Source organism: Dromaius novaehollandiae, chromosome 16 (assembly GCF_036370855.1).
Source record: "Dromaius novaehollandiae isolate bDroNov1 chromosome 16, bDroNov1.hap1, whole genome shotgun sequence".
Classification (NCBI taxonomy): Eukaryota; Metazoa; Chordata; class Aves; order Casuariiformes; family Dromaiidae; genus Dromaius; species Dromaius novaehollandiae.
The window spans coordinates 12,613,619-12,638,916 of NC_088113.1; the positions used below are offsets into that span (position 1 = coordinate 12,613,619).

At 37.6% G+C, this 25,298-nt stretch overlaps 1 long non-coding RNA gene across 3 annotated transcripts in view; it reads right to left on the reverse strand.

The window, feature by feature from the left end:
* Positions 1-202: 202 nt before the first annotated feature.
* LOC112982870 (uncharacterized) overlaps positions 203-25,298 on the reverse strand; it is a 42,179-nt gene continuing 17,083 nt past the window's right edge. Inside the window, exons 3-5 of one of the 3 annotated variants that reach the window (XR_003259080.2) lie at positions 11,306-11,374; positions 8,935-9,090; positions 203-2,193 (exon numbers count right to left, since the gene is read on the reverse strand). This is a non-coding gene — a long non-coding RNA (uncharacterized LOC112982870). The other 2 variants (XR_010391901.1, XR_010391902.1) reach the window with 2 other exon arrangements.

Here is a 25,298-nt window from a genome sequence, read left to right on the forward strand (position 1 = left end):
TACTGGCACCAAAACTTGAATCCAGATGTTTTCATCAGACATATTTCTGTTTTTCTTCTCATTTAGTCATGACATTGAGTACTGCCTGCAGTTGCATTAAATTAATATAGTTGCAAACACTCAACATTCCTTATGCATTTTCATCTCATACTTTGTAATATGCATTTACTTAGCTCCAGCAACACAACAGCTCACTCTGGCATCATTTCAACTTAGTGGTTTAAAAAAGGCTGAAATTTAGCTAACAGGGTATATATACAACAAAGTAATTTTTCCCCATTTCCCCATTATGTGAGCCCCACTGTTGACCATGTATGTACATACAGAGGCATATACATGTGGATACACATACAAACAATTATATACTGAAGAGGCATTTAAAACTCAATAAAAAATAAATTCCTATTTCAAAATCTAGCAGCTGGCCAGACTTAAACAGATCTGACATACCATAAACAGTGACAGTCAGTGGGATTACCCCTACAAAGTTAAACACATTTATACCGTGGCCTGCAAGTTCAGCCCTGAGAGAATAAACTTCAGACTCAACTTCCAAATGGATCTGAACTGGTAACACTCAGTGAAAAATCCTGTCAGGAATCCTTATGGAAAAGGCATAAAATGACCAACTGAAAAGGCATAAAATGACCAAAGCAAATCAATTCACAAGTATTGCAAAAAATATATGCAAATATTTGATTGTTTTGGAACAGCTAATGAATAAGAAGTGAGGAAAAACTAGTTGGGATCTATATAAGTTTTTTCATTTCATTTTCTCACAGAACAGCAGAAAACTGTTTTATTTTGAGTGCTTGCAAGAAAAGTAAAAACCATGTACGGAAAGTAAAAACAATGAAGACAGCCAACTATAAAAACTTGCTTAACTTACTAGAGAAAGCAGAGACTTCATTCAAGTTTACCCTCAGATTTTTCAGGATAGGTCACATCTATCTCTCAAAACAGTATCCTAGCACCACGTCATATAATATGCTGCTTTAAGACTTCATGTTGTAGTTTTTTGGTATTGTATATCTGTATTCTTTAACAACTAAAAATATATATTTCTTATTGTAGTAGCTAGATCATTTTCCAACTCACCTTGACTTTTAGGTCTATGATTCCAGTGAACACTTAATAATTATTTATCTGCTGGGGAATGTTGCATCATACCCTATAATCCTAGACCCATATTGCTTAGCTAGGGAATCTTTGTGGAACATACTGTGGCTCTCATCCAGTTTGTGTGTCATGTTTTCTTCTCCATCGAAACCACAGTACAAGCAAAAGAGAAAAGTGGTGCTGGCGCACACCTGGGTCACAACTCTATAGAGAATTCAGGCATGCATCCTGACCTGAAACTGGATTGTTATTTCTTCTGTTACTTCTTCTCTAACAGAAGCCTTTTGACTTCAATGCTATCAATTTTGATAGCTTTACTAGAAGAGACAGTGAAAAGATGATGAGACAGAGTTCAACACTTAGGTACACCCATTACTATTACAGTGTTTTGCCTCAGCATGAAATAGGATACAATGTCAGGAATTAAAATAGTACACTCAAACATCACTTTGTCAAACCACTGTGCAAGAATTAATTTTTGACTGATTTTGTAAGCAGAATACTTAAAGAAGAAGGTACAAAAAGTTTAAAGATTCAAAGAGTATGAAGATCAATGGCAGTTGGGTACCTTATTCATTTATGTATCTCTGACTCTGTCTATATTGGCAATTCATGTGGTGTAAGGGAAGCAAGTCAGTAGAGAGGGACCATTTAACAGAAACAATTGGTACCGAGGACTAAGCAGTCACACTACATTTGTGTGGGGAGTTTACTCTGGACTAACTCTAGTGTTGTCTCATGGACAGAATACCCATCTGCCATTTGAGTTGCCCAACTGTGCTCCTGGAGAACACCTTCAGTTCAGTTTCATCTGAAAGAAACCCAGTTCATTCACTCCAAGATCACTCCATGATACCAGCCGAAGTGCAAGTGGGAACACTTGGGTCATTCATTTCAAAAGCACACTACTCCTCTTGTCCACAGTGCCAACACAGATGCGCCCTTTCAATTTCTCACAGTAAAGGATGTTATATGACTTGAAGAACACAAAGAAGTTATCTAAGATCTGGAAGCGATGTAACCAACATCAGATTACAAATGGGAAAGTGGAATGTTTGGAAGAACATCACACATCTGCAAAACAGAATTAGTTAAAATAAAAATTAGTATGAATTGTGGCTGTTGATTTTCAGGTATTCATGTCAAAATTCATTTTCCCTGGAATGGTTCTTACTATTGGGTATTTACCCACAGATTAACTGCACCTTCTTGGTCATTTTACAGAAATTGGCAGGTGGCAAGATAACAGCTGGAAGACGAGCAGCATAATCAGAAATAATGGTAATGTGGGCAAACAGAATGGCTAGACAGTGGATAGATCAAAAGCGGTTCTCACTTTAGAAACCTGTCCATCTTTCATTTGAATTGCTCAGTCTATTAGAAATGGTCCTTGAGTACAATTAGATTCCAATTTTAGAAAAGTTCTGAAGAAGGAAGCTACAGAGCAGGTTAGTGCTGCACTAACATTTTATGGCATTCTGTAGAAGAACCAACAGGTTTCTAAACGCAGTCTTGTTGGTAAAGTGTTGTAAATCTAGCTTCTTTTTTCACAGCTCCTGAGAACGTATAAATTGTTCTGATGGCTTCCTCAAACAAGTTGCAAGTTTATGCAGAAAATAACTTCCCTATTATTGAAGCTGTGCCTTGTCTGATTTCAGAACTGGTCTGTGCTTGTGCTGAATGCACTGAGTGCTAGTAAAAGCTGTCTTGGATTAGAAATAGCAGTCTTCATTCAGCATTCCAAATAGAAACATTCAGATGACTTAACAATTCATTTAGCCCTCTGATTTTATTCAGAAACATTGTTTCTGTTGCATGCATCTATGAACTGGCAAAAACCTCTGTCCTGGGACTGTACAATAATGTTTTCATTGCTGTTTCCTCCATGCCAGCAAAAATTATGTCATAAATGCAAATATCCACAATATATAACACAAATGGAAGCCTCATCATTTGCTATTTGTTCAATTGCATCATGACCTACTTTCCCACCACATAAGGATGTCTAATGTATTTGCAGTAGTACGCAAGGAGAATTAAGTCAATTTTGCTTGAATTTGTTCTAAAAATAAACTTGAATTTTGTGTAAACACAGCTTTACAGCACAATTTTTTCTTCTCTTTCAATGTTTCTTGTAGCATCACTTCTCCTTGCAGACCCTGAATACCTCTGTAAACAACCTTAACATCTCATCATAATTTCCCAAGCAAGTTGTAAGGCCCATTTCTCCTCTCATTTATATTAGTGTAAATTAGGATGACTTCAAAGTAGTCACTGAAGCTCTGTATGTAGAAAGCCAGTATAAGTGAATGGAAAATAGGCCCTCACATTTTTATACTGCTTATAAATTGAGGAATCCTTAGCATCCATAGTTTGGAGCTGAAATATTTGTCTCAAGTGACAGAAGCATTGATGTGCTTCCACTATGACTGAAAGCAATCCAGAAGTGGTGCTTTTTTCCTTGGAATTTTATCAGTCAGAATGACTTCGTATTCATGCAGATTAAAACCCTGCTTTGGCAAATTCAGAATCCAGACTCATCCCAGTTCATGACTTAATGGCACAGGGAAAAACAGCAAAGGGTACATTAAAGGGGACATTACATTATACTCAAGGCATCTAGTATCATATGCCTAAGTTAGAAGTTAGTCTACTTATTTAGCCACAGAGAAGAGGTTCCGCCAGAGGATAACACAGGGCATCTTCTCTTCCTGCTGACTACAAAGTTGACAAGGCTCCTACTGTTGTCTGTTCAAGTTAGATGGCCTCTATAGTGTAGATAACTCATCCATTAAGAATTTCAAAAGTGAAGAAAAGTAAGACTAAAGAAAATTGAGAAAGCAGACGACTAAAGGTCAGATTCTGCTCTGGTTTGAATTCAGACGAGCAATGTGGGCTGGGCACAAATACCCTGTAGGAAATCAGGATTAGCTGAACCCATGTGTATAAAGGAGTACAGGGGCAGTTTCCTCCATCACCTTTCCAGAGAAGACAGGGACAAAGGAAGTTCACGGCCTGATAATCCCTATGTGCAGCCTACAGCAGCAGTTGTACAGAACGAGTTGTGTCATGGGGGCAGAAAACTGCATTCCCACTAGGACATGAGAAAAGGGGACAGAATACTGCACTTTTCTAAGAAGCATCACATCAACTCTCTCCCTTGTAAAACCGTACCTTCCCTCTTCTCTGAAGTATCTTGCTCTCAGTCTGGCAACAATCAACCACAATGGAACTGATCATTCTCAAGTTGAATTACATTTTGCTAATAATTCTTGGTCTTCAAATATATCACTTCCAAGAGGCAATGATGCAATCGTACAATGTAGATGCAATGCTATGGCAATGAATGCAAGCCCAGAATAATTATTATTGATTTTAGTGACATTTCACTGTGTTAATCTGACCTTTCCTCTTCATTAGATTTTTCAGACCAGTTTAGTACAGAATACTATAGCTGATAATATGTCCCAGGGCTCAGCCATAATAAATCATGCAATCAATTCGATACTGACGGAAAAAGAACATATTTTTTGGCCTGGAGACATTTTGTCATAAGATGATGCATCTCCCTTTTGCTCTTCATAATTGTCTAAAAAAACTGTTTTGTTCATTTTGGGGGAGAAACATCTCCCAGATCATAACAGGTCAATATTTTTAGCTAAGTACTTGTCAAAGATTCTCTATGAGCTTCGTATATGGGTGGCAAGCCAGCACCTTCATCTGTATATAAGGATAGAAAAAATTCCCGCAACATTCCCATCATTATATGAACACTTGGAGTTCATGTGGTTGTCAATTACTGTGAATTAAAAGAAAACAGAGATTACTTTATACTCCTCGGATTAGGGGAAGGTGGTAGCCATATGAACATGTGAAAGAATCTTAACTGTGGAAGCATGTATTTTAGTGCCCTGAAATACTACTTTTGTTTTCTGTTATTTGTCTATTTCAACATTCTGCACAGCAGTCATACTGAATTCACTGACATGAAATCCTTAAAAGAAACATTATCATCAAAGATCAAATCTCAAAAGGAATTGTTGCTGACAACTGCCCAAACAGCTCTTTAGCAGACATGTACTACCACAGCAGTTGCAACCTGCAATGATCCAGTTGCTGTGCTGGCATCAAAGCATATTACACTACTTAGCAGGCTGTTGTTTGCAACCTCAGAAATACATCATGTCCAGAAAGACTTGGAAGTGGAGGCTCAGACTCACAACCAGATTCATGGGGGATATAAGTCAGAGCTGGCATTAGAATCTGTAAGTCACTGATTCTCAATACTTCTTCCAAGCTACAATACAGGCCTGTGAGGTTCATCAACACACACAAACCATTATCAGAATGAATCACGTTTGCATACGCACCAGTGGTTAACTATCACTGGCATTCAGGGTGTGAAAGGGTGCGAGGACGCTGTGCCTATATTTCTGAGGAGCTAACCTTTGTAGCTGGTATTCCTTCTAAAAAAGGCTCAAAAGGAGAGATACTTTTGGCTGACAGGAAAGAGATAATTTATTAGCACTGGGATATCTTTAAAGTAAATTTGAAGCATCTAATCAAAAAAAGTGCACGTCAGATAAAACTTAGCTCTTAACATGAAATCAAATGAAGGAGAATGGTACAGGAAAACCCAAAGAGATCTGCTGAATGCTGTCAGTGGAATCCCAAAATGATAGCGGGAAAATTAATAAACTCTCCTCAACTTTGACTAACTGGGTCACAGAGAGAGCAACTATCTCTGTTTCCTTGAAAATGAGGGTACTGACTGGTACTGAAAACTTTGGTATAGGTAACCTTGGTTCCAGGCCCCTGGAAACAATCTTTTTTCACCACGTGACTAATAGGCACCACAAACTGAAATAAATAAACTTATCACTTACCTAAGTTATCCTATGTTCCTAAAGGGCAGCATATGCAAATAGTTCTTTATTACTTTTGTGTAATTATTTTTAATTAAATATATAGAGCATAACAAGAACTCAAGCAAACATCAGAAAATCAGAGTTAACATTGCAATATAACTTTACAACCTTATGAAAAATAATCTGTTGCAAAAAATGCACTTAAACAAACTGTTAGGGAAATTAACACTAAAACGCAAAACAGTAGGATTGTTCACCTCAAACCATTGTTCTTTTCAGCTGAAAGTTAAGTAGTGAATCATATCCTTACAAAGCAACCTCATTTACTTTTTGAGTTAGAAAAAATATGTTCAACATACAATATGAGAACACTCTAACACTCCTCTGTTTCCTTTGATGAAGAACTTTCTTAAACACATTCTGTGGTGAAAGTCTATTAGTATGACCAGCATTCCTGAAACTACACTGGGGCTTTGCACCCATCCACTGGTACAAGATAAAGCAGGCACCCAAAGTATTCTGATATATTCTGCATAAAGTAGATTTAGCCAAAATGCCCTGGGGAATAAGCTACATGCTGCTCCATCTACAGGCTGTTGAAAGAAACAAACTACATTCCCACAATCAGTTTTGTTAGATGTGGGCAGTCTGTCCACCCAGTTCAGCTGGTCACACTGCTTTGGGATTGTGCAGTGCAACTGCAAACAGCAAAATGTAAAAATACTACTAAATTTCCCCCAGAGCTCAGGCATGTTCCTGTCCTTTTCATAGGCATGAGGCAAGCCCCAGAGTTGCAGCAAGATTTCAAAATGCCAAGAGTGTTTTAGTTCAGACTCTTTTTCTTATTGAAATCTTGCCACTCCAAAGCATCCAAAGTATCTCACAGCTCAGGCAGGAGTATTCTGATTAGTTAAAGTTAGGATAGCTTACTTTATCATGAATGTCTATAACTACCTTTGCTCTCCCTAATCACTGCCAAAGAGCCCAGCATTTCCAGCAGTACACTGACCTCCTGAAGTTTTGAATTACACAGTGCAGTTTTCAGTGAAGTGCTCCTGCTTCATGCAAGAGGTTGAACAAGATGATCAATAGGGTCCTTTCCAGTCAGCATTTCCGTTATTCTCTTAAACAAACACAAGACTGACATCTTGAAGCCAAGACAAAAACAAATACTCCTGTGTCTATATATCAAAATAAAATTGGGCGGGAAATGGGCATGCAGCCTGCCTTCAGTAAAACCTGAATGTGGTCTAAAAGCACGTGGTCTAAAATACTGCCAGCTCCCATCTGTTCTGAGATGGATTTACATTTTCAACTATTTCAAGGATAGCTGGGTTGCAAGTTCTGTAACCGTTACACAGACAACCATTGTTACAAATGTCGGTATCTCAACACTGGTCAGTGGATAAGCTTACACCTACACCTCAGCGTATCAACTGCTGTTTACTGCAATGAAGATCTCTGCTGTGCTTTTTTAAAAAAACTTGTTAAACATTCCCTCCCTCTTAACCCCCACCCTTTTTATCTTCCCACAAGGCAGACACCTGTATAACTCTTAAGATACAAAAGCAGAGTAAACAACCTCATGGCATTATGACTGAACTGTCAGGGTACAGTACGTACAGCACTTCTCAGGTTTGACAGTTGACAGTACTTTGGACATATTTGCTGATAAGGACAAATGAGCTTGCGCTTTTCCTCAAAAATTTCAGGTTCCACTAAGAAGCACCTGAGTGGAATGACTGGTCTAGTGATAATCCTGACACCCCACCCCACTCCTCAACTTCTTTCACTTGAGCTATATAGTCTAGAGAACCTCTAATTATCCTATCAAGATCATACGATTTCTTTTCTTCGGTGTTCTTTCGCTCATTTTATGGCTTAACAGAGTTAAGCATTTCTTCTTGAAGCAGAGCCTGTCATCAGAAGGTTGAGAGGTTGTAACTAACACATTTCAGGTACACAGTTTAAGCCTATAAAGGTCCCATTCGTATGCGTATAATGGTCTCACATTTCAGAGACTTTTAAAAGTGTTTCCACGATATAATTCATATTATAAGGTAGTAATTTTAATTGCAATCACTTCTTTTATGTCCTTTCTTTTTAGGCCTTTACTGTGCTACATCAAAGGAACTTTGACCTCAGAGAAACCTGAAACTTCCAAAAGTGAGACCGAAACAGAGTTTGAATATGGTATTCAGAAATACCCGTATCAAAATCTAGCCAAAAAAAACCCTTTTTCCCATGTGCCAGTTTTCCTCTACAATTCTTGTCCATGGGCAGTGCTCCTGTATTAATGTGACATTTCTATCACTGGAGAAAAGCTTGCATTAAAGCAATAATAATGGAACTGCTCCTCATAAATGGAGAGAATGCAGTGGGTAATAATAAAGTGTGCCATTTGGTGGCAGTTAAACAGATATGAGATCCAGAAGATGTCATTTTTCTCCTTGATTTTCCAGCACATCTGACACAGACTTTGCAGAAATAACTAATATAAATGGTGAAAACATATGCCAAAAGCTGTTAAGAGAAACATAAGGCAGAAATAGTTTACCCCCAATCACTCTCGAACTCAGTGGCAGTCAGGAAGAGATCCCCAAATTTTTCACATCCACCTTGATGACACAAATACAACATCCACCATCAGAATAAAAACACTTATAAAACCCAAGATAAAAATGTGATTTTCAATCCGAATTCTGAAAGTCCTGTCTTTGGAGATTTTTAAATGAGATCATCATGATGATACTGTTATTATTTGAATCCTGCTATGCCATATAGCTAAAGTAGTGAATCACATATTGTAACATAAACCTAAGCTGTGATCGAAGGGCCAGACTGCCATAAAAAATTGTGCACTCATTTCTGTATATGTCGGCAAGAGGGCTCTTCAGAATCTGCTTGGCCAATCTTCCTGCTGTCTTCAATACAACACACTACGTACCATGTCCAATTACTGAAGATGGCAGACCTTCATAACCCATCGAATACAGCAGAAATTGTAACTGATTAAGCAGACATGTCACTACGTATTCAAGGGGAAACGGTTTGCCTGGGCTTCCAAGTCAGGTCCTCCTGAAGGTAATACCTATGTAAAAAACTCAATCAACAAGGTAAGCCAATCATCCACATCAAGACTATTTTTGTTTCTTTATTAATAAATGGAAAAACATTACTACTGCCAATGCCTTTGTTTCCTAGAAGAGTAGTAAAAAAGACTATGTAATATATTATTACACACCTATTTGGGGGATTACCAGTCAGATATTACACACACACACAGAAGTGTAAAGTGAGTAGAAACAATGTGGAAGGAAGCCAAGCAAAACACAATCATCCAAACATTATTTTACACTACATGGATAAGGGCAAACCCAAAAGATCCTTAACAGTGCTTTCAAAAAGAAATATAATATGCATCACCTTTTGCTCTGCTTGTAAAAAGGTTAGTTCTACAGTTAAAATACCAAGATGTGACATAAAATAATACATCATCAGAGACAGGGCAAGGAGAGAAGAGAAAAAATCACTCTCTGACATTACAATGCACTCTTTTTTCCTGGAGTCATGGGAAGACTTGTGCAAGTTCCTTTCTTAGCTGACACTGTCTCAGGGCTTCCTCCACTGAAGCTCTCAAAGTGTGCACCTATTTATAGAAGTGGCTTTTTTAGTCAAGCACATTTGCAACCCTCAAATCATTAAACAAATGGCTCTATATAGGCAATATATTTCCTATACCAGATACTTCTTGTTTTACCCCATATTAAAAATCCTGATTAAAAGTTAGCGAGAGAATAACACAGCATCGTCTGAAATCTAGTCCCTGCTCCCGTACAGAAGCATGTGTTTCAAGACGGCAAACAGCCTCATATACCTGCTGATGTTCTAAGGCTTATTATATTACAGGCTTATTTTACAGATGAGAAAATTAAGGTTCTAGCTAAAAGTGTGCTTAATTTTGAGTAGATTAATTTCCAGCTGAAATCATATGTTTAAATATTTTGCTGAATCAGGATCTAAATGGCATGTTACAGATCAGAATCGTATTTGTGCTGAAGGTAATTGCATACTGTGCTTTCCAACAAAGGTTTGTAGAAAGAGTAAGATTTATTATTTTTTAAATTTTATTAGCTGTTATTTAAGTGTTATTTTTACCAGAAAGCGTAGACAATATTCAATGACAATTCATAAATTTTTGGTTTAGGTTTTTTTGTATGTGGTAAATTCCAGATTTGAGGAAATCATGTTAAGCTTCCATAAATGCTTATTTTTAAAAAGCATGCTTATACTTTCTTGTACTTAGAGACTGAGTTCCTGAGTTTCCTGAGTTCTTCCCCTAAGTGAAGTGTAGGCATTTGAACCAGACAAAGTACTCCTGCAATGTAACATCAAGACTAAACATAGTTCAGAGGTATTATAACAAGCTTATCCTTGACCACTATTTCCCTGTCTATACAAGGAAGGGTAATAGCTTTTTGAGGCACTCCAGTAGGAACTCATGGTCAGCTGATTATTCAACAGGATTAGGACTGTTATCCATCTAGACTCTCCTGCGTGTGTCCTCTTCATCTCTTCAGAAATTTCATCTGGGTATGTTTCACAGGTATAATAAATCCATCTGGGATTTCCAGACATCATTAACCCTACCATACCAGATGCCTCCAACCTAACTGCCACACATTTGGAGATGGAAAACATGGACATGACCAACAGTATCTCTTAACTGTAATGCAGCTCTGTGTGGTGCCTTGGCTTTGGATTACACTTCCCTAATCAGACGGTACAAAATTGGGACGAGTGGTTGATACACCAGATTCCTGTGCTGCCACTCAGACGGACCTTGACATGCTGAAGAAATCAGCAGACAGGAACCTCAAAAAGTTCAAAGGGAAATACAAAGTCTTGCATTTGGGGAGGAATAACCCAGCAGTACCCACCCACCAGTATAGGCTGGGGGGACAACTGGTGGAAAGCAGCTTTGCAGAAAAACAGCCGGGGCTCCTGGTAGACAGCACACTGAATATGAGCCAGTAGCATGCCATTGCAGCAAAGAAGGCCAACAGTATCCTAGCCAGGTCAAGGGAGGTGATTTTTTCCCCTCTACTCAACATTGGTGAGACCACATCTGGAGTGCTGTGTACAGGTCTGGGCTGCCCAGTACAAGACAGACATGGACATAATGGAGTGAGTCTATCAAAGGGCAGCTAAGATAAGTAAGGGCTTGGAGCACCTGACATACAAGAAGAGGCTGAGAGAACTGAGACTGGCCTGAGAACAGAAAGCTCAAGGGGGATCTCATCACTGTGTATAAATACCTGACAGTAAAGAAGATGGAGCCACATGCTTCTCAGCAGCACCCAGTGACGAGAGGAAATGGGCAAAAACTGAAATAAAGGAAATTCGACTTAAACATAAGAAGCTTTTTTACTGTGAGCATGGTCAAGCACTGGAACAGCTTGCCTAGAGAGGAGCTTGTGGAGTCTCTGTCATTGGAGGTATTCAAAAGCCAACTGGACATGATCCTGGGTAACCTGCTCTAGTTGACCCTCCTTTTAGCAGAGGGGTTGGACTAGATGACTTTCAGAGGCCCCTTCCAACCTCAACTATTCTATGATTTTATGATTCCTTCACAAAAAATCCCAAATTCCTAACTAAGGAACTGATTTTACAGTAATTTTTATATAATTTTACTAAAAATGTGCAAAAGAGTGGGAAATCACAAACATTAAACAAATGCAAATGCTTTTTCCATGGGGAGTATACGCATGATGTCCTGAAAACAAAGAATTTCTACTTCTGTGGATTACAGATTTTCAGGCCCTTATCCTTCAACCTAACCTGGCTTTTCCAGACGCAGTGGTTTTGGACGTTTTTATAATAAACTAACTTTTGGCATTGTCCTTGTCCACTTGACTGCTGCTGATCCTCAGTTTCCCTCCAAATATACTCAATCATTACTCAGCCCTTACTCAAGAAGGGCATTTTACTGGCATATTTTCTTAAACTATTACATATTTTATTACATCCAAAAAGTTAGATACAAAGACTTATCCATTTACAACACAAAACTTGCAGTGGCTGACCTATGAACTCAGCTGAATTTATAAACATTCCTTGTAATTTCCCTATGTACAGAATCACAAAGTCAGGTGCCTGTTTCTTCCTTTTTTATTTAAAAGGACCAGGGCAGTCCTTGAGGAAACATTTCTTTTACAATGTTTCATTTTTTGAGAATGAGTCTCAATATAGTAGATGCAGAGGTTACCTTTGACTTCTGCTCAGTGTTAGCAGTATCAGGAATAAGACACACAGGCGTCACCAGCAAAGGTAGGAATTGTTCCTAATCTCATGCGGCCTATCCATCAAATTTACATTTTTCAGTAGAGAATGTTAAAGCAGAACACGCATAATTAAATACTTCAGCTTTTCATAGGACCTGTCTAGTTATTTTTTGCACAATTTATTTGAGAACAAAAGTACGTGAGGTTCATCTGTTGATAAGACATGAATGTTACGCTGAATGATCAAGGAAAGAATTCTAATATGTTTGGGTGGGAGAAGGTGAAACAAGGACACAGTGACAGAATCCAGGGCGGAGAAACTAAATTGCTTCTGATGTGCTCTTTATACTCTAACTGGGTTTTAGCAAAACAAGAAGTCACTGGGATCTAGCCCATTTGCCCGTAGTGTTTTAGGATTTCAGTGTCCCAGGGAGACCTTACAAAACGGTATCTAATCCTGACTTGAAGGTGTCTAATGATTATGATTCTGTCAAAAGGTACATATACAGATACATAACAAAGTGGACAAAACAAGAGTTCTGTCCTCTTTATGCTAAGGCTCCCTTATCCGATTTCATTGCTGTAGAATCTGCCCATAGAGTACAGTGATACACTTCTTGCCTTGGAATAGTATAAATGAATCACTTATTTTTATGCTGCTTTGACGCATTAAAGGAAATCTTTCTGGATGATGTTGTTATAGGCAATTCATCCCTCTATGAAATCAGTGGTAAGTGAAGTTATCTCCCCCTCCAGCTATTTTCTCTAATGCTGATTAGCTGACCTGTTGCTTTACTTAAGATTCAGCACGGTTATAAGCTCCAACACGAAATTCTCACTAAGCAGCCATCTACAAGGATAACGTAAGACATTCTCTCTTCCGAAAATGCCAGCCTTAACTTCCATGCAGCTTTTGCTACTTTTTAAGGACATAAATTTGAAAAACAGAAATAATGATATTTATTCATACTTGTAAAGACTTGGCAAATGGAAAATGAACAAGGGTAAATATTATCATTATTATCCTTTACAATTCTAAATTATGAGACACTATAGAGTTAACCAAGAAATCTCAGTCAGCTATCTCTCTTTTTCTCTCTTAACACATGTTGTAAACACTTGCAATTGTTCTTTTCCCAGCTCTTCATTCTCTAAAGGGCATTATAATTTATTGTCTCAAGCCGTATTTGGTGTTTAGTGCCTGCTGAAGCTTGCAAAAAAAGATCTGTCTGTTACACGAAAATGAAAACATGCTGTGGTTTCACCTCAATTTCTTTCCTTCTCCCCCACTTCTAAAGAGAAGAGACAATTTTAAGAAGCAGAAAAAGTAAACAAACAAGATACACAAAAATATACAAGCACAAATACAAACAAAAACTCACGAGTTAGGAAAAAAAAAATGGAACTCACGCCTGGGGTAAAGTACGTGAAGAGTGGTGATTTGTTCAAGGGCAGAACTTTGGCATTTTTCTTTAGCTTCAAGTAAATAAATAAGACAAGGAAAAGTCTCCTCATTTGATTGTTTTACAGTGCCTGGGGCTATGTACATTGGACACTATTTGCAACTGTTTTCATTTAGGAATGAGTGAAGTGGTTCAATTAAAACATGGGCAGCTCTGAACCTTTGCTGTGAATAAAACAGAACATTTCTGGGGAGGTTCAAGAAGTCCAGTTAATTTCTTGTCATTATTTACCTCTTTGTACTTATGTGTTGTGACACTGTCTGGATTCAAAAGTGCCACCACATGAGCCAGTCATATTATGTTGTGCTTAATTCTGCTGATCAAAACAGTTTAAACTGGTTGGGCTAAGAGCATGGAAACTTTGGGGAACTAACCCAAACAAAATGTGAAGTCTTGAGCTCCACCCCTTACTAAGGTCCACACCCACTTCTGTGTCACTGATTTCTGCAGGAGAAAATAAGTTGTTGCAATTTCTAAGGAAAAGAGCACTGGAGCATTAAAGCCTGAGGCTAGGTCTACACTACAGACCTCTGAAAGTATGTATGGTGAAGGTGAGAGGTACACAGAGGTTCTCAAGATGTCTTAGAAGAAACCCATAATTTAGAAGCAAATGCTTATTTTTCTCAAGGATGGTTACATCATAGCAGTGCAGTTGCATCCATGCATCATTGCAAAATGTTAGTATTTCTTCCCTAGTAAAAGACTCTTGAAGGTAATGATTCAATTTTCTCTTGCTGCTTTTAAGCTAGGTACCTCAGCAAACTACAATCATTGGAATATTCTCAACCATTCCATAATCCATCTGTGCTAGCTTTTCCCCACACCATGATACAAATCCACTGCATCCCCATCCACTCACAGTCAACTGTAAAAAACCTCAAGCTTAAATGTCAAAACTCATGGAAAATGAAAAACATCCTAACTGACAGAACTGATTGCAAGCCCTCCTACAGATCCCAGCTTCAACAGCTCAGCAAGTTCTTCTGGTTGTACTGAATCTGACCTGAGACATGTGACTGCTGACCTACTGACACGCCAAGTCCTGTTATGGGCATGATGAATCCATAGACATTGTAGCTGTATATGTCATTGACGATATAAATTGGCATTTTTTTGCTGACAGTATCATCACGGGGAATGTGGTGAACAATTTTGCTTTGTTTGCTGCTGGTTTCTTCAGAAAAGGATGGAAGTCACTGTGACAGAATTTGCACTGCTACTGCTCATGTTGTACCTGTTTCCTGTGCTGAGGCATGCACTGTCCTGACTATTTGCTACTCCATTCTTTTCCTCATATCTAATTCTGCATAAAACTTTGCTTATCTGAAAGGTTAAAAGACCACTTCTCTTCATATTGAATTGCAGAGAATTGCCTCTCATGGATTATATCATGTTGCACATGATGAGAGCATCACCTCTGAAAGATCTGTGGGATCATTCAACCTCAGATTAATATAGTACAACATTTATAGTACACACAGACCCCATAAAGCTGGCAGTAATTGGTGATGGTAAAGTTATACACAAGACTGATGATCAAATATAATCATACTGGGTTAAGAAAGAAAAACAACTCACTCCAGTTTAAGTCCTATTTAATAATTTTCAAAAGAAGATGCAAAATAAAATGGTATCACCATATGCTTGAGGGACTAGTTGCCATTGTTGTTCTATTTACTATTTGCTTTTTATTTTACAAATTAGAAAAAAAGAGGATGAGCACAAAATACCTTCTTCCTCCATTGTCCAACACAGAGTAATTAGATAGACACTATAGAGAAATCCATAGCATAACCATGGCTTTGTAGAGTTGTATTTAAACACATGCTTTTTCACCTCAGTGCTGCAAACACATAAGTACTTAATGCTAATACCGTGAATAGTCCCAATGATTTCAAAAGACTAGTCAGAGTAATAAAAGTAAGCATATATATAAATATTTAAAATATATAAATTTATAAATTTATTTATTATTATTTTATTATTATTAATTTATAAATTTATAAATATATAAATATTAAAGATTAGGCCTAAATTACTGAACTTAGTCACTTATGCAGAACAATGTTTTTGATACATCTTTGGATCCATCTGGCATAAAATCCACATTTGGCATTTTACACAACAACTGAAGGAGTCATGCTTTCACTAAGATACTTGAGTCCTTTCACAAAAACAAGTAACTCCATGCAAGAATCCACACATTTTGCTGTAACAGGGTGGTGTTACTTAGACAATGTATGGTGGAACTTTTAGATGCCGAAATAATTGGAACTGTTTCCTACCAAGTGGTACACTTAAAAACATCCTTTTATCTTCATCCGGTAGCAGCAATTAGTAAGATTGATTTAAAAATGTAAACAGATTTTTAATAATCTGGATTACAGTATATTTTCATTATGAAAGAGTAAAAGACTTATTATCATGGTATTCTGTGAGTGTGTGCATCTGCAGACTTAATGACTGGGATGCTTACTACTATTCTTCACTGTGCCTCATGTAAGAGCCTAAAGTACTATTACACAGTCCTTAATCCAGGAGTTACTGGCTTTATACATTGTAAGACCTATAGTGGAGCCCAGCTGGTATACTACACCATTGTTTCCTCTTTGGTAGCTCTCAGTCCACTGATCCTTCATATAATTCATCAGCATATCTTCCATATGTACGTAGGTTTATTACTTTTACCATAAATTCAAGATCTTGCATTGTTCTCCTGCCAATTCTATGCATTAGCTAACCTTGGCAGTTGTTCTAAACTTCCATCTTACTCTTTCCATACATTGGGGTACAGATGGGCAGTGTTGTGATAACTGGGTTATTCCTGTTGCGTTAATCTGGTCATCCAGAAAGGATGCAGAAACTGACTGCAATAACCGGACTTCACACAATAGGTGCTAGACCCTGAAAGAGGCTGGCTAAAGTCATCTGTTCCATTCCAAGATAGGTGCAACACGCCTTACGACCTCTCTTCCATGTATTCTACAACTCTGATTGAATACCTCTGCTGGCCTCCCTCGACAAAGTTCCCACTGTCCAACTGCTGTTTTCTTCATATCCGATTCCATTACCCTACTATAAATTTCAAAGTAATATCTATTTTGTTACTAGTCCTTTACGTTGCTACTATCATAACAAATGTCACCCCACTTCATTAGTGCTGCTTTATGCCATATGCAGAGTGAACAGATTTTTTTTTTTTTAAGTGTCTAAATAGTTTGAAGTAAGTTTGATTTCTGTTATACAGGATTTTCTCTTCTCAAAATCTTAACCATGATATTTGTTAGCTTTCTTCTTTCTAAACTAAGTAGAGTGAAAATTTACAGTGCATGTTTCTACAGCGCTGCACAAGTTATCCTAAATGGACAATACATTGTTAGGGCCACTAACACAGTCACAGGGCCGGAGCACATGACTAGCAAAGCGGGAGCTGGACCTGCTTACCGTGGAGAAAGAAACGTTTGGGGAGGCCTCCCAGTACCTAAGAGGAGGTTACCAAGAAGTCAGCAAATCCTTTAACTGTTTCTCTATCCTAGTTCATACTGCTTAACTAAATCAAACCAGGGTTTGTACATTCTACCATTAAGCAATAAGGTAAAGTACTGCAAACTGGGTTTAGCCATACTTCACTTGTTGGGACTAAAGTAGAAAATGATACAATATAGATCATCTGCTACTGAATGAATTATAAATGAGACAAGAAATGTTTTCAAGTTTCCTCATTCTTACTCCTCCTGGAAAAATCCAAACATCAGGAAATCATGAAAATTAACTGGCAGTAAACTGAACATTAGCTTTGAGCTAGAGAAAAACATTTTAAGAGAGGATTTTCATAAAAATCAGAGTAAAAGTGCAGGGCCAAAATTTTATCTACACTTCAGGATTACTGAATTTACAAGTGTAAATTCAGATTTGAATCATAATTTTGCCCTCTCGGCTTTCTGAATGCACAGATAAAAGCAGCATACTGCAAAAGCAGCACGCAAAGTTAAGGACATATTATTTTTGAGAAAAATGGATACTAATTGAGCTCCTAGACATTTTAATAATTTGAAATTTAACCTCCCTTTCACTTCCTGAATACTAGATAGTAGCTATTTCAGGTACAGGCTTATTTCGTTTGTAATATTTAAAGTGTAGCAGCCACTATGTATTGAATCACATCTTTCTTTCATCACGATTCTAGTGATTATCACCAGTTCTGAACTTGAAGTTTTTAACAGTATTTTTTCCTGAATTGCTTTACATACTGTGAACCTTCTCTGAAGTCCCTTCTAATTTTATTAAGGAACACTGATAAATTTATATTACCCAGCTGACTGAACATTACATGAAGATTCCTGGCTCCAAACGAGGCAACTACAATGTGAATCGAAAAATCCATTCATTCATTCACTTCTTCCGAGCAACATTCTTTGGCCTAGAGCCAGATACCATTTGACGTCATGGCTCTAACCAAGAACATAATGTACTGGCGCTGGGACAGTTTTACTATGGAAAAAAACAGCAACAAGTTGAAACTTATCACAGTAGCTGTGGAGAGTGAGTTAGGAGAATGAGACTTTGGGCAAGCCGGCAGAAAATTAAATGAACTATGTCAGGCCTAATTTTTTGCTTTGCTTTTTTTGATAGCACCTTCTTAAGTTAACATTCAGAAGCACCAGCCTCACTAGCACAAACAGCATGTATAGTGAAAAGATATCCTTAAAAATCTATTACTGCTTTTTGTGGAACTTATTTATTACAAAAGGTCTATTCTTTCATGATTTTTTACTTTAAGTGATTTGAAACAAACTAATCCAAAGAGTTTTTTGTCCGTCAGTAGCTGGTTTTGTGTAAAAATCTCAGGTCTGTTTATTTGAGTTAAATATTAAACAGGACTTTAAGTAGAGACTGAAAAAGTCTGTAGTGCTAAGTTAATACTCAAAATCCAGAAAACAGATCAAGGATAGGAAAAAAATCTTTCCAATCTCTTCATAGCCACAATTAAGGTGCTGGGGAAAAAATGAAGAACAGCAAGTTTCTGAAATACCGCTAAGTATGGAAAAGAATAAAGTGGGAAAAAGTTCTAGAAAAGATCAAGAAATATTTCGATAGCAACCATTAAGACTATTTTTGCTGATATGAATTCAGAATGCCATACTGACAGTCCACAAAGTACATACATTGCTGAACAGCACAGGTTTCCCCAGCATGGCATTCCTGGATCCTGAGGGTCAATTAAGAGAGTTCAGGCCTCAGCTCCCTCTGGACACTATGACAGAATGGAGTTTGAGATTCCTTTTAAGAGCTGCGATCCCTAGTCAGCAGTGCGCTGGAGTGAGATGCCCGTGACTTGCATTCCATTTCTGAACTGTTCCTGATAGGCTACCTGATTTTTGGGAAGACCTTTCACCTCTCTATAATTCAGATTTTATCTAAAACTGGGATTCATGTTACTACCTTCCCTTACTTCACTTTAAGAGCTACTGCTAACAACTCTAAACAAGAACTGAAATTACCATCAGCGGTTGTAGTGCTAGATTGTTTTCATGACATGAAACTAAACAGAAATGAGACTGAGGCTCAACAAGCCCATCTCACACATAACACTCAGTAACTGTCACGTTAAAATTTCTGTCACTACTATTACAAACTAGATTTGAACCTCTGACCTACAGCTAAGACTCTGAATCAAATCCTGCCATGTGACATAGCCTCTTTTGAAAAGTCCAATAAAGGAGCCAGAAATCTGTGGTAAAACTGAGGATCTGTGCAGCTGAGGATGTCTCACACTAAAAGCAGCTCCCATCTAATTCTCCTTATTGATTCTATGTAGAGAAATTATAGGGATAACACTGGTTCAAAAGAGAGGGAGTATAGACAGAGATCTGACATACTACAAAAATCCTTAGTATTAAAAACTTGTGAAACTAAATTGTACCAACAATCAAACTGACCAACGATACCTAGCAGACTTTTTAATATATATAATTATCAGCCCCTAAACCCCAGAGCTATGTGCTTTACATTCATCACTGTTTTGTTCTCCTCACAACATTTAATTCCATGTATTACAATAACACTTTCCAGCCACTCCATACCATTAATTTATAGAGCAAAACTTAGTTATACTCATTTCTAACCATGTGGTTTATAGATTCACGTCTATTTCTCTGGGTGTTTCTAAAATTATAAACCAACTAACTAAAAATGTATCTCCAGAGGATTTTTTGTGTAGAATACCTGTGAAGTTTGAAAGCTGGTATCTGATTCATTGAATCCATTGCTATACAAGAAAACATGTAGAAATTGAACCTAAACATGTTAATCGTATGATGTACATCACCACTTATAATTTGTTGAAGAAAATATGCACAGTGAATATTTTAAAAACCCCACTAAAGTATTCTTACAAGCTCTGCTATTCTTTAGAAGACTGAAGTCTCAAATGAGAGCTTTGGGCTTTCAGCCCAAATCTTTGATACTGTGAAGTTCTTGGATTCAGCATCCAAGTCCTCAATTACTGTATATGGCATCCAGTACCTAGTTTTAGGAATCCAAGCCTATAAACTTATATCCAGGTTACTAAATCAGATTTTGGGCCAACCCAGTGCCCTGTATCTGCAAAACTTTTGGGACATCAAGAATACAAGGCAGACTGGTAGAGTGCATAAAGATCCAGACTAGAAACTTGAGTCCTGATTCTGAAAATCATTCTGAAATTCTGAAAAGCACCTTAGCACAAAAGGTATCAGTGCTGATTTTAAGTGAAGGTCCCAGAACCTTCCACAGAATTATACGGAATGTGTCATTAGCTTAGCAACCCCAAAGACTGCTGAGCTAATGATGTGGAACCACGGGCTTTATGAGAACTTTAATAGCACCAAAGTCTTCACTTCCTGATTCTTGTGAGAACTCTACACTCAAAGCTGTATCAATTCAGCCATTGACTTCTGGAAGTTTCTAGGAGAAACTTCCCAAACTATCCATAAATGTTATGGTAGTCTAATATCAATTTTGGAAAATAATTTTCATTTGGCAGTTATTCAAAATTTAATACTGTCATCATTTGGTTTTTTGGAGGGATGAATGTTTTAATCCCGGTAAGAACCTCCTTCTAAAGATGTTCATCACTTTCTCGTATATCCTTGGAGTTCCTGAACTCCTCACAGAAAGCACTGAATTTTGTTTAAAGACAATGGAATTTGAAGTTCCTTAGCAAACACCACCAGATAGCACCTCTATATTTCAGTGCCTCTTCAAGGACCATATTCCTGTTCAATTCAGAAGAGGAAGGACATCTTGGGAATCAGCAACGTACATACTTCAATGATTTGGAGCTAAACTGGAATCATGCAGAGGCATACATTCCAGAAACCAATTTCACCATTTTCTTTTGGCCTGGGTCATGACCATTAGACTCACAGCATTAGTAAGCAGAGTTCAAATCCCTGTTCGGTTGAGTATGCCCAGTCATTACAGACATATGTAGAGGAAAACGTTCCCAAACATCGTGTTTTATTGAAATCTGGAACTACTTAGGCTAGAATTAGACAAATATGGACAACAGCATACCCACTCTGCATGGAAAAAAATGCCCTGCCCAAAGTACAGATATCTGTTCCATGGAGAGTTTCAACTGGGGCACCACTGTTTAATGAAATGTATCTTGGTTTTCTCATATCTCTGTAACCTGCTAATTATCAGTAGCAATATAGGCATATTTAACTATGCCAAGCCCTAAAATTCTCAGTGATAGGATTCAGTGCTGCTAAAATACCATTCTGTCCACCCATGGAACAGTCTCTGTGATGTAAGTTATAACCTACACCTAGTCACATCTACAAAAGTGTTAACATGTATTTATCTCTAGTTATGTTATCATTAAGAAAATGAGGAAAAATCCACAAACCTACCTGGGCACTCTTTATGTACCTAAGTTTCACTGTGTGTCACAGACAGATCACAGGCACTTTGGTATTCTGGATTTGCACCTTCTTTGACCATATGCAAAGAGACATCCAGACTGTGGATCACCCAGCAGGCTTTCTAACTTATGGTTACTCTGCTGTTAGCTGGAAAATACCGTAGTACTGAGCATCACAATGCTTAGCACCTTTGGTGTTCTCCCCTTGGTTACCCAACAGCCTGTCACATTGCATGACTTTGTGGAAAAAGCTGTTTCCTATCAATTTTACATTATCTTAAAAAGACAAAGTTAAAGACGAGTTGTGAAACACAGTATCCTAGCCTCACATTTAAACCATCCAAACATTTTAAATAATCATAACATTCTTTTTCCATCCCCTTGTGAGTTCCTCTTGAAGAGTTGACTGCTCCTAGTTTGAGCTTTCAAGACGCTATTTTCCAAGCAGCCACAGATCTGTCTCAAATTGCACCAGAAATTCTGCTAGCCTCACATCTCAAACCATGCATTCGCATGAATCAGTAGGCCAGAAGCCCTTTTGCAGGGTAAATAGCTGAGCTTGCTACCTCAAAAGTGCAGGCCAGTGAGAAGATCCCATATTGAAAACGTGTCCCCAGAGGAGTAGCACTGAAATAAGATACCCATTCCCCAGATGCAAAGCAGTTTGTATTAGGATCCTTTCTCATGCAGCATCACATTGCTGCCAGAACAAAGCTGTCTGCACAGCCCATGGATATTGAATCAGGGGACTTTATTTCACAAAACCATAGGATAAAGTTAATGAAGGGGGAGAAGGATGATGGCTCAGGGTGACAGGGAGAAACTAGTGATTGAGCAGCAAGCGTCACCTTTTCAGTACAACAGAGTGAGGACCACTGAGCATACTTTGCTCTATACCTATGAAGATATCAGGCCACTTCTATTCAACCAAAGTTTCATTATTAAGCATTTACCACTGTTCGGGCAGTAGTACTGTCTTCTGTCCTGCATATGTACTTCTCACATGCCTGGCTTTACATTGATATAAGCTGCCTCACAGGAGTGAAAAATAAAATTCATCCAATGTAAAATTCTGATCTCACCTCAGATGGATTTTGCCGAGAGTATTCTGGATTTCCTCTAATCCCTAAGAAACTGCTCTGTTGTAAAAAAACAATTGGTTGTCTGCCGCTTGCGAAATCCTTAATTTGACAAGTTCTATGATAATTTTCATAACTTGTTTAATGGATTTTCTCATCCTCATTATTTACTTGGGATCAATGGCTTATGTACAGAATGTGCAAACCTAAACACAAACAAGCCTCAATGATCCTATTGTCCAAATACAGATCTTTTGGGTTTGGGTGTACACAGCCCCACCTTTTGTAACCAACAATATAATGCCAGAATTCCAAGCTATTAGGTGGCTCACGCATCCCATGGCATTGTTCATCTGTTAAACAGATGAAAGACAAACATGGTATGTACATAACCCAAAGAAGGAGGAATGAAACCAAGATGCATGGTAAGATCATCTGAAGGCTAAAGCCACGATATTTGAACTATCCTATCTTATGGCTGGATAGGGAAAACATATCTGGGAAAAATCCTAAAGTTTCAACATTTAGTTGCATTCCAGACTGCAACAAACTAAAGACCTTTTAATTTTTTCCAAGAGGGAGAACACGAGCACATAACCGATATACAGGCAGCCAAATTTCAAACAAACCTTTCTTTAAAGCACCTTTCTGAGACACAGGAGACAAAAAGTTAAAGTTCTTTTTGCAAGTGCCAGCCCTAGATTGATTTTCTGAAATAGAGGGTCTCTTACAATCTCTTATTTTGACTTGAAATCGCATCCTGGATCTTAGAAACTTTCTGTAAAACCTGTAACATGTTAAATGAGAAATTTCTATTCTAACAGATCAGAAGTTTTAGACAAAGTGTTTTGCTAAATATCCCCAATTGGTATTCAATCGTTCCTCTTACAAGCTTAGCTATGTACCTTTATTTCAGATAAGAAAAATCTTGAACCAGAGATTTTCATGATTCACTGAAATACAGCGTAGTGGAATGTATTTCACAGTAATCTGTACCACAGTAATCCAACATCTGTATGGTTAATCATTCAAAAACAGCCTAGTTTTCTATGAAGACACTGACTTTTCCAGCACTTAAAACTACGTTCTGGCAACAGGATTTTTCACCTCATAAAACAAGATGTTCTAATATTTGAAAATGCTTTGCTGTAGCAAAAGTGAAGTCCCTTGTTCCTTTTAAAAAGTCCCTTAAAAAAGAAAAGAAAAGAAAAAGAAATAGAATGTTCATGCTAAAATGGCCCTGAAATCAATTGCAAAATACCTTCTCTAAAATCCTACAAACAAAAAAATTAATATTTGATATGATTTTGCTGACTCTGATTGTCATGCAAAGAACTTTCAAAATGAATTTTGTTTGTTTGCTCCCCTTCTGGGGTTCTTGACAGTTTTATTAAAAAAAATTCATTACTGCTGTAAAGACTTAATGGTTAAAGTCTTCTAGCCTATAATAAGAGCTCAGTTTCGTTTTCATCAAAATCAGTGGCAAACTGCCGCAGATGGTACATGATGGGGGCTGAGAACCAGTAATTTTGAATTCGAGTTACCTGTTCCCTTTTCGAATTTATGAAGAGAGGTGGAAATTCATACTACTGACTTTTGCGCGTTGAACTAGACATCTGAATGGGGAAGTTAGCTGCCCTTACAGCCATTCTGCATTGACAACAGAAGTAGTATCCTTGGAACAGGAGTTCATGCACCTAGTTCTAAATTGCCATCTCCTCCTATTTACTGTTCAGGTAATTAAAAGCCGAGTAATGGAACATAAGATTTACTTACAATTAAGGAATGTGAATGCTACTCCAGTTAATCATCTAAAAGCACAGACTGATAAAAAGAGGAACTGCTGGCCATTAAGTACGAACAATACTTTGCAAAAAAAAAAAAAAAAAAAAAAAGCCAAGTTTATAGACATTCATGTGACCAACGGCCTTCAAGGAGAGTTTATACTGAATACTTGTAGTTTAGAAACAACTTCTTATCGTACTGAGAAATTCTCACAGCTTCTATTTTGTGTTTTGTTCTTGATATTTGTCAGTCTTCTTTATGCTAGAATACATATATTTGCAAGATGATAGATATATGCAGAACAGAACCTGAGAGCCAAATCTTCACCAGATGTAAACGTGCATCAATGACGTTCTGTAATTTGATCAAGACATAGTTTGTACATAATAAAGTTTCTTCACTACATTATTTGATTTTCAGTTTGTCAAAAAATCAGTTCCTTGCACAACCACTGGAGATGAGTGCTATGTCAATCAAATATTCTTGATCTACAGCTGTCAAAGAAGGTTTTCATTTTTGAATTTGGTCAACACTTGGACAGCTAACATGACCCAACAGTGTCATTTGTTTTTTCCTGTGGGCAGATTGTTTGCTTAATGCAATTCACATGAGCCCAAATTTCTGCAGCAAAGAACACATTCAGTGGACCTCATTAAGTACTGTTTCTTTCTTCACCCTTTCAATTCTTTTATTTTGGGAAAACAGAATTTTTCTTTTCTTCCTGTTATTCTTTAATAGCCCAATTCTTACTACGTATGTAAGTCAGGAGTATCATTGTTGGAGCTGATTCA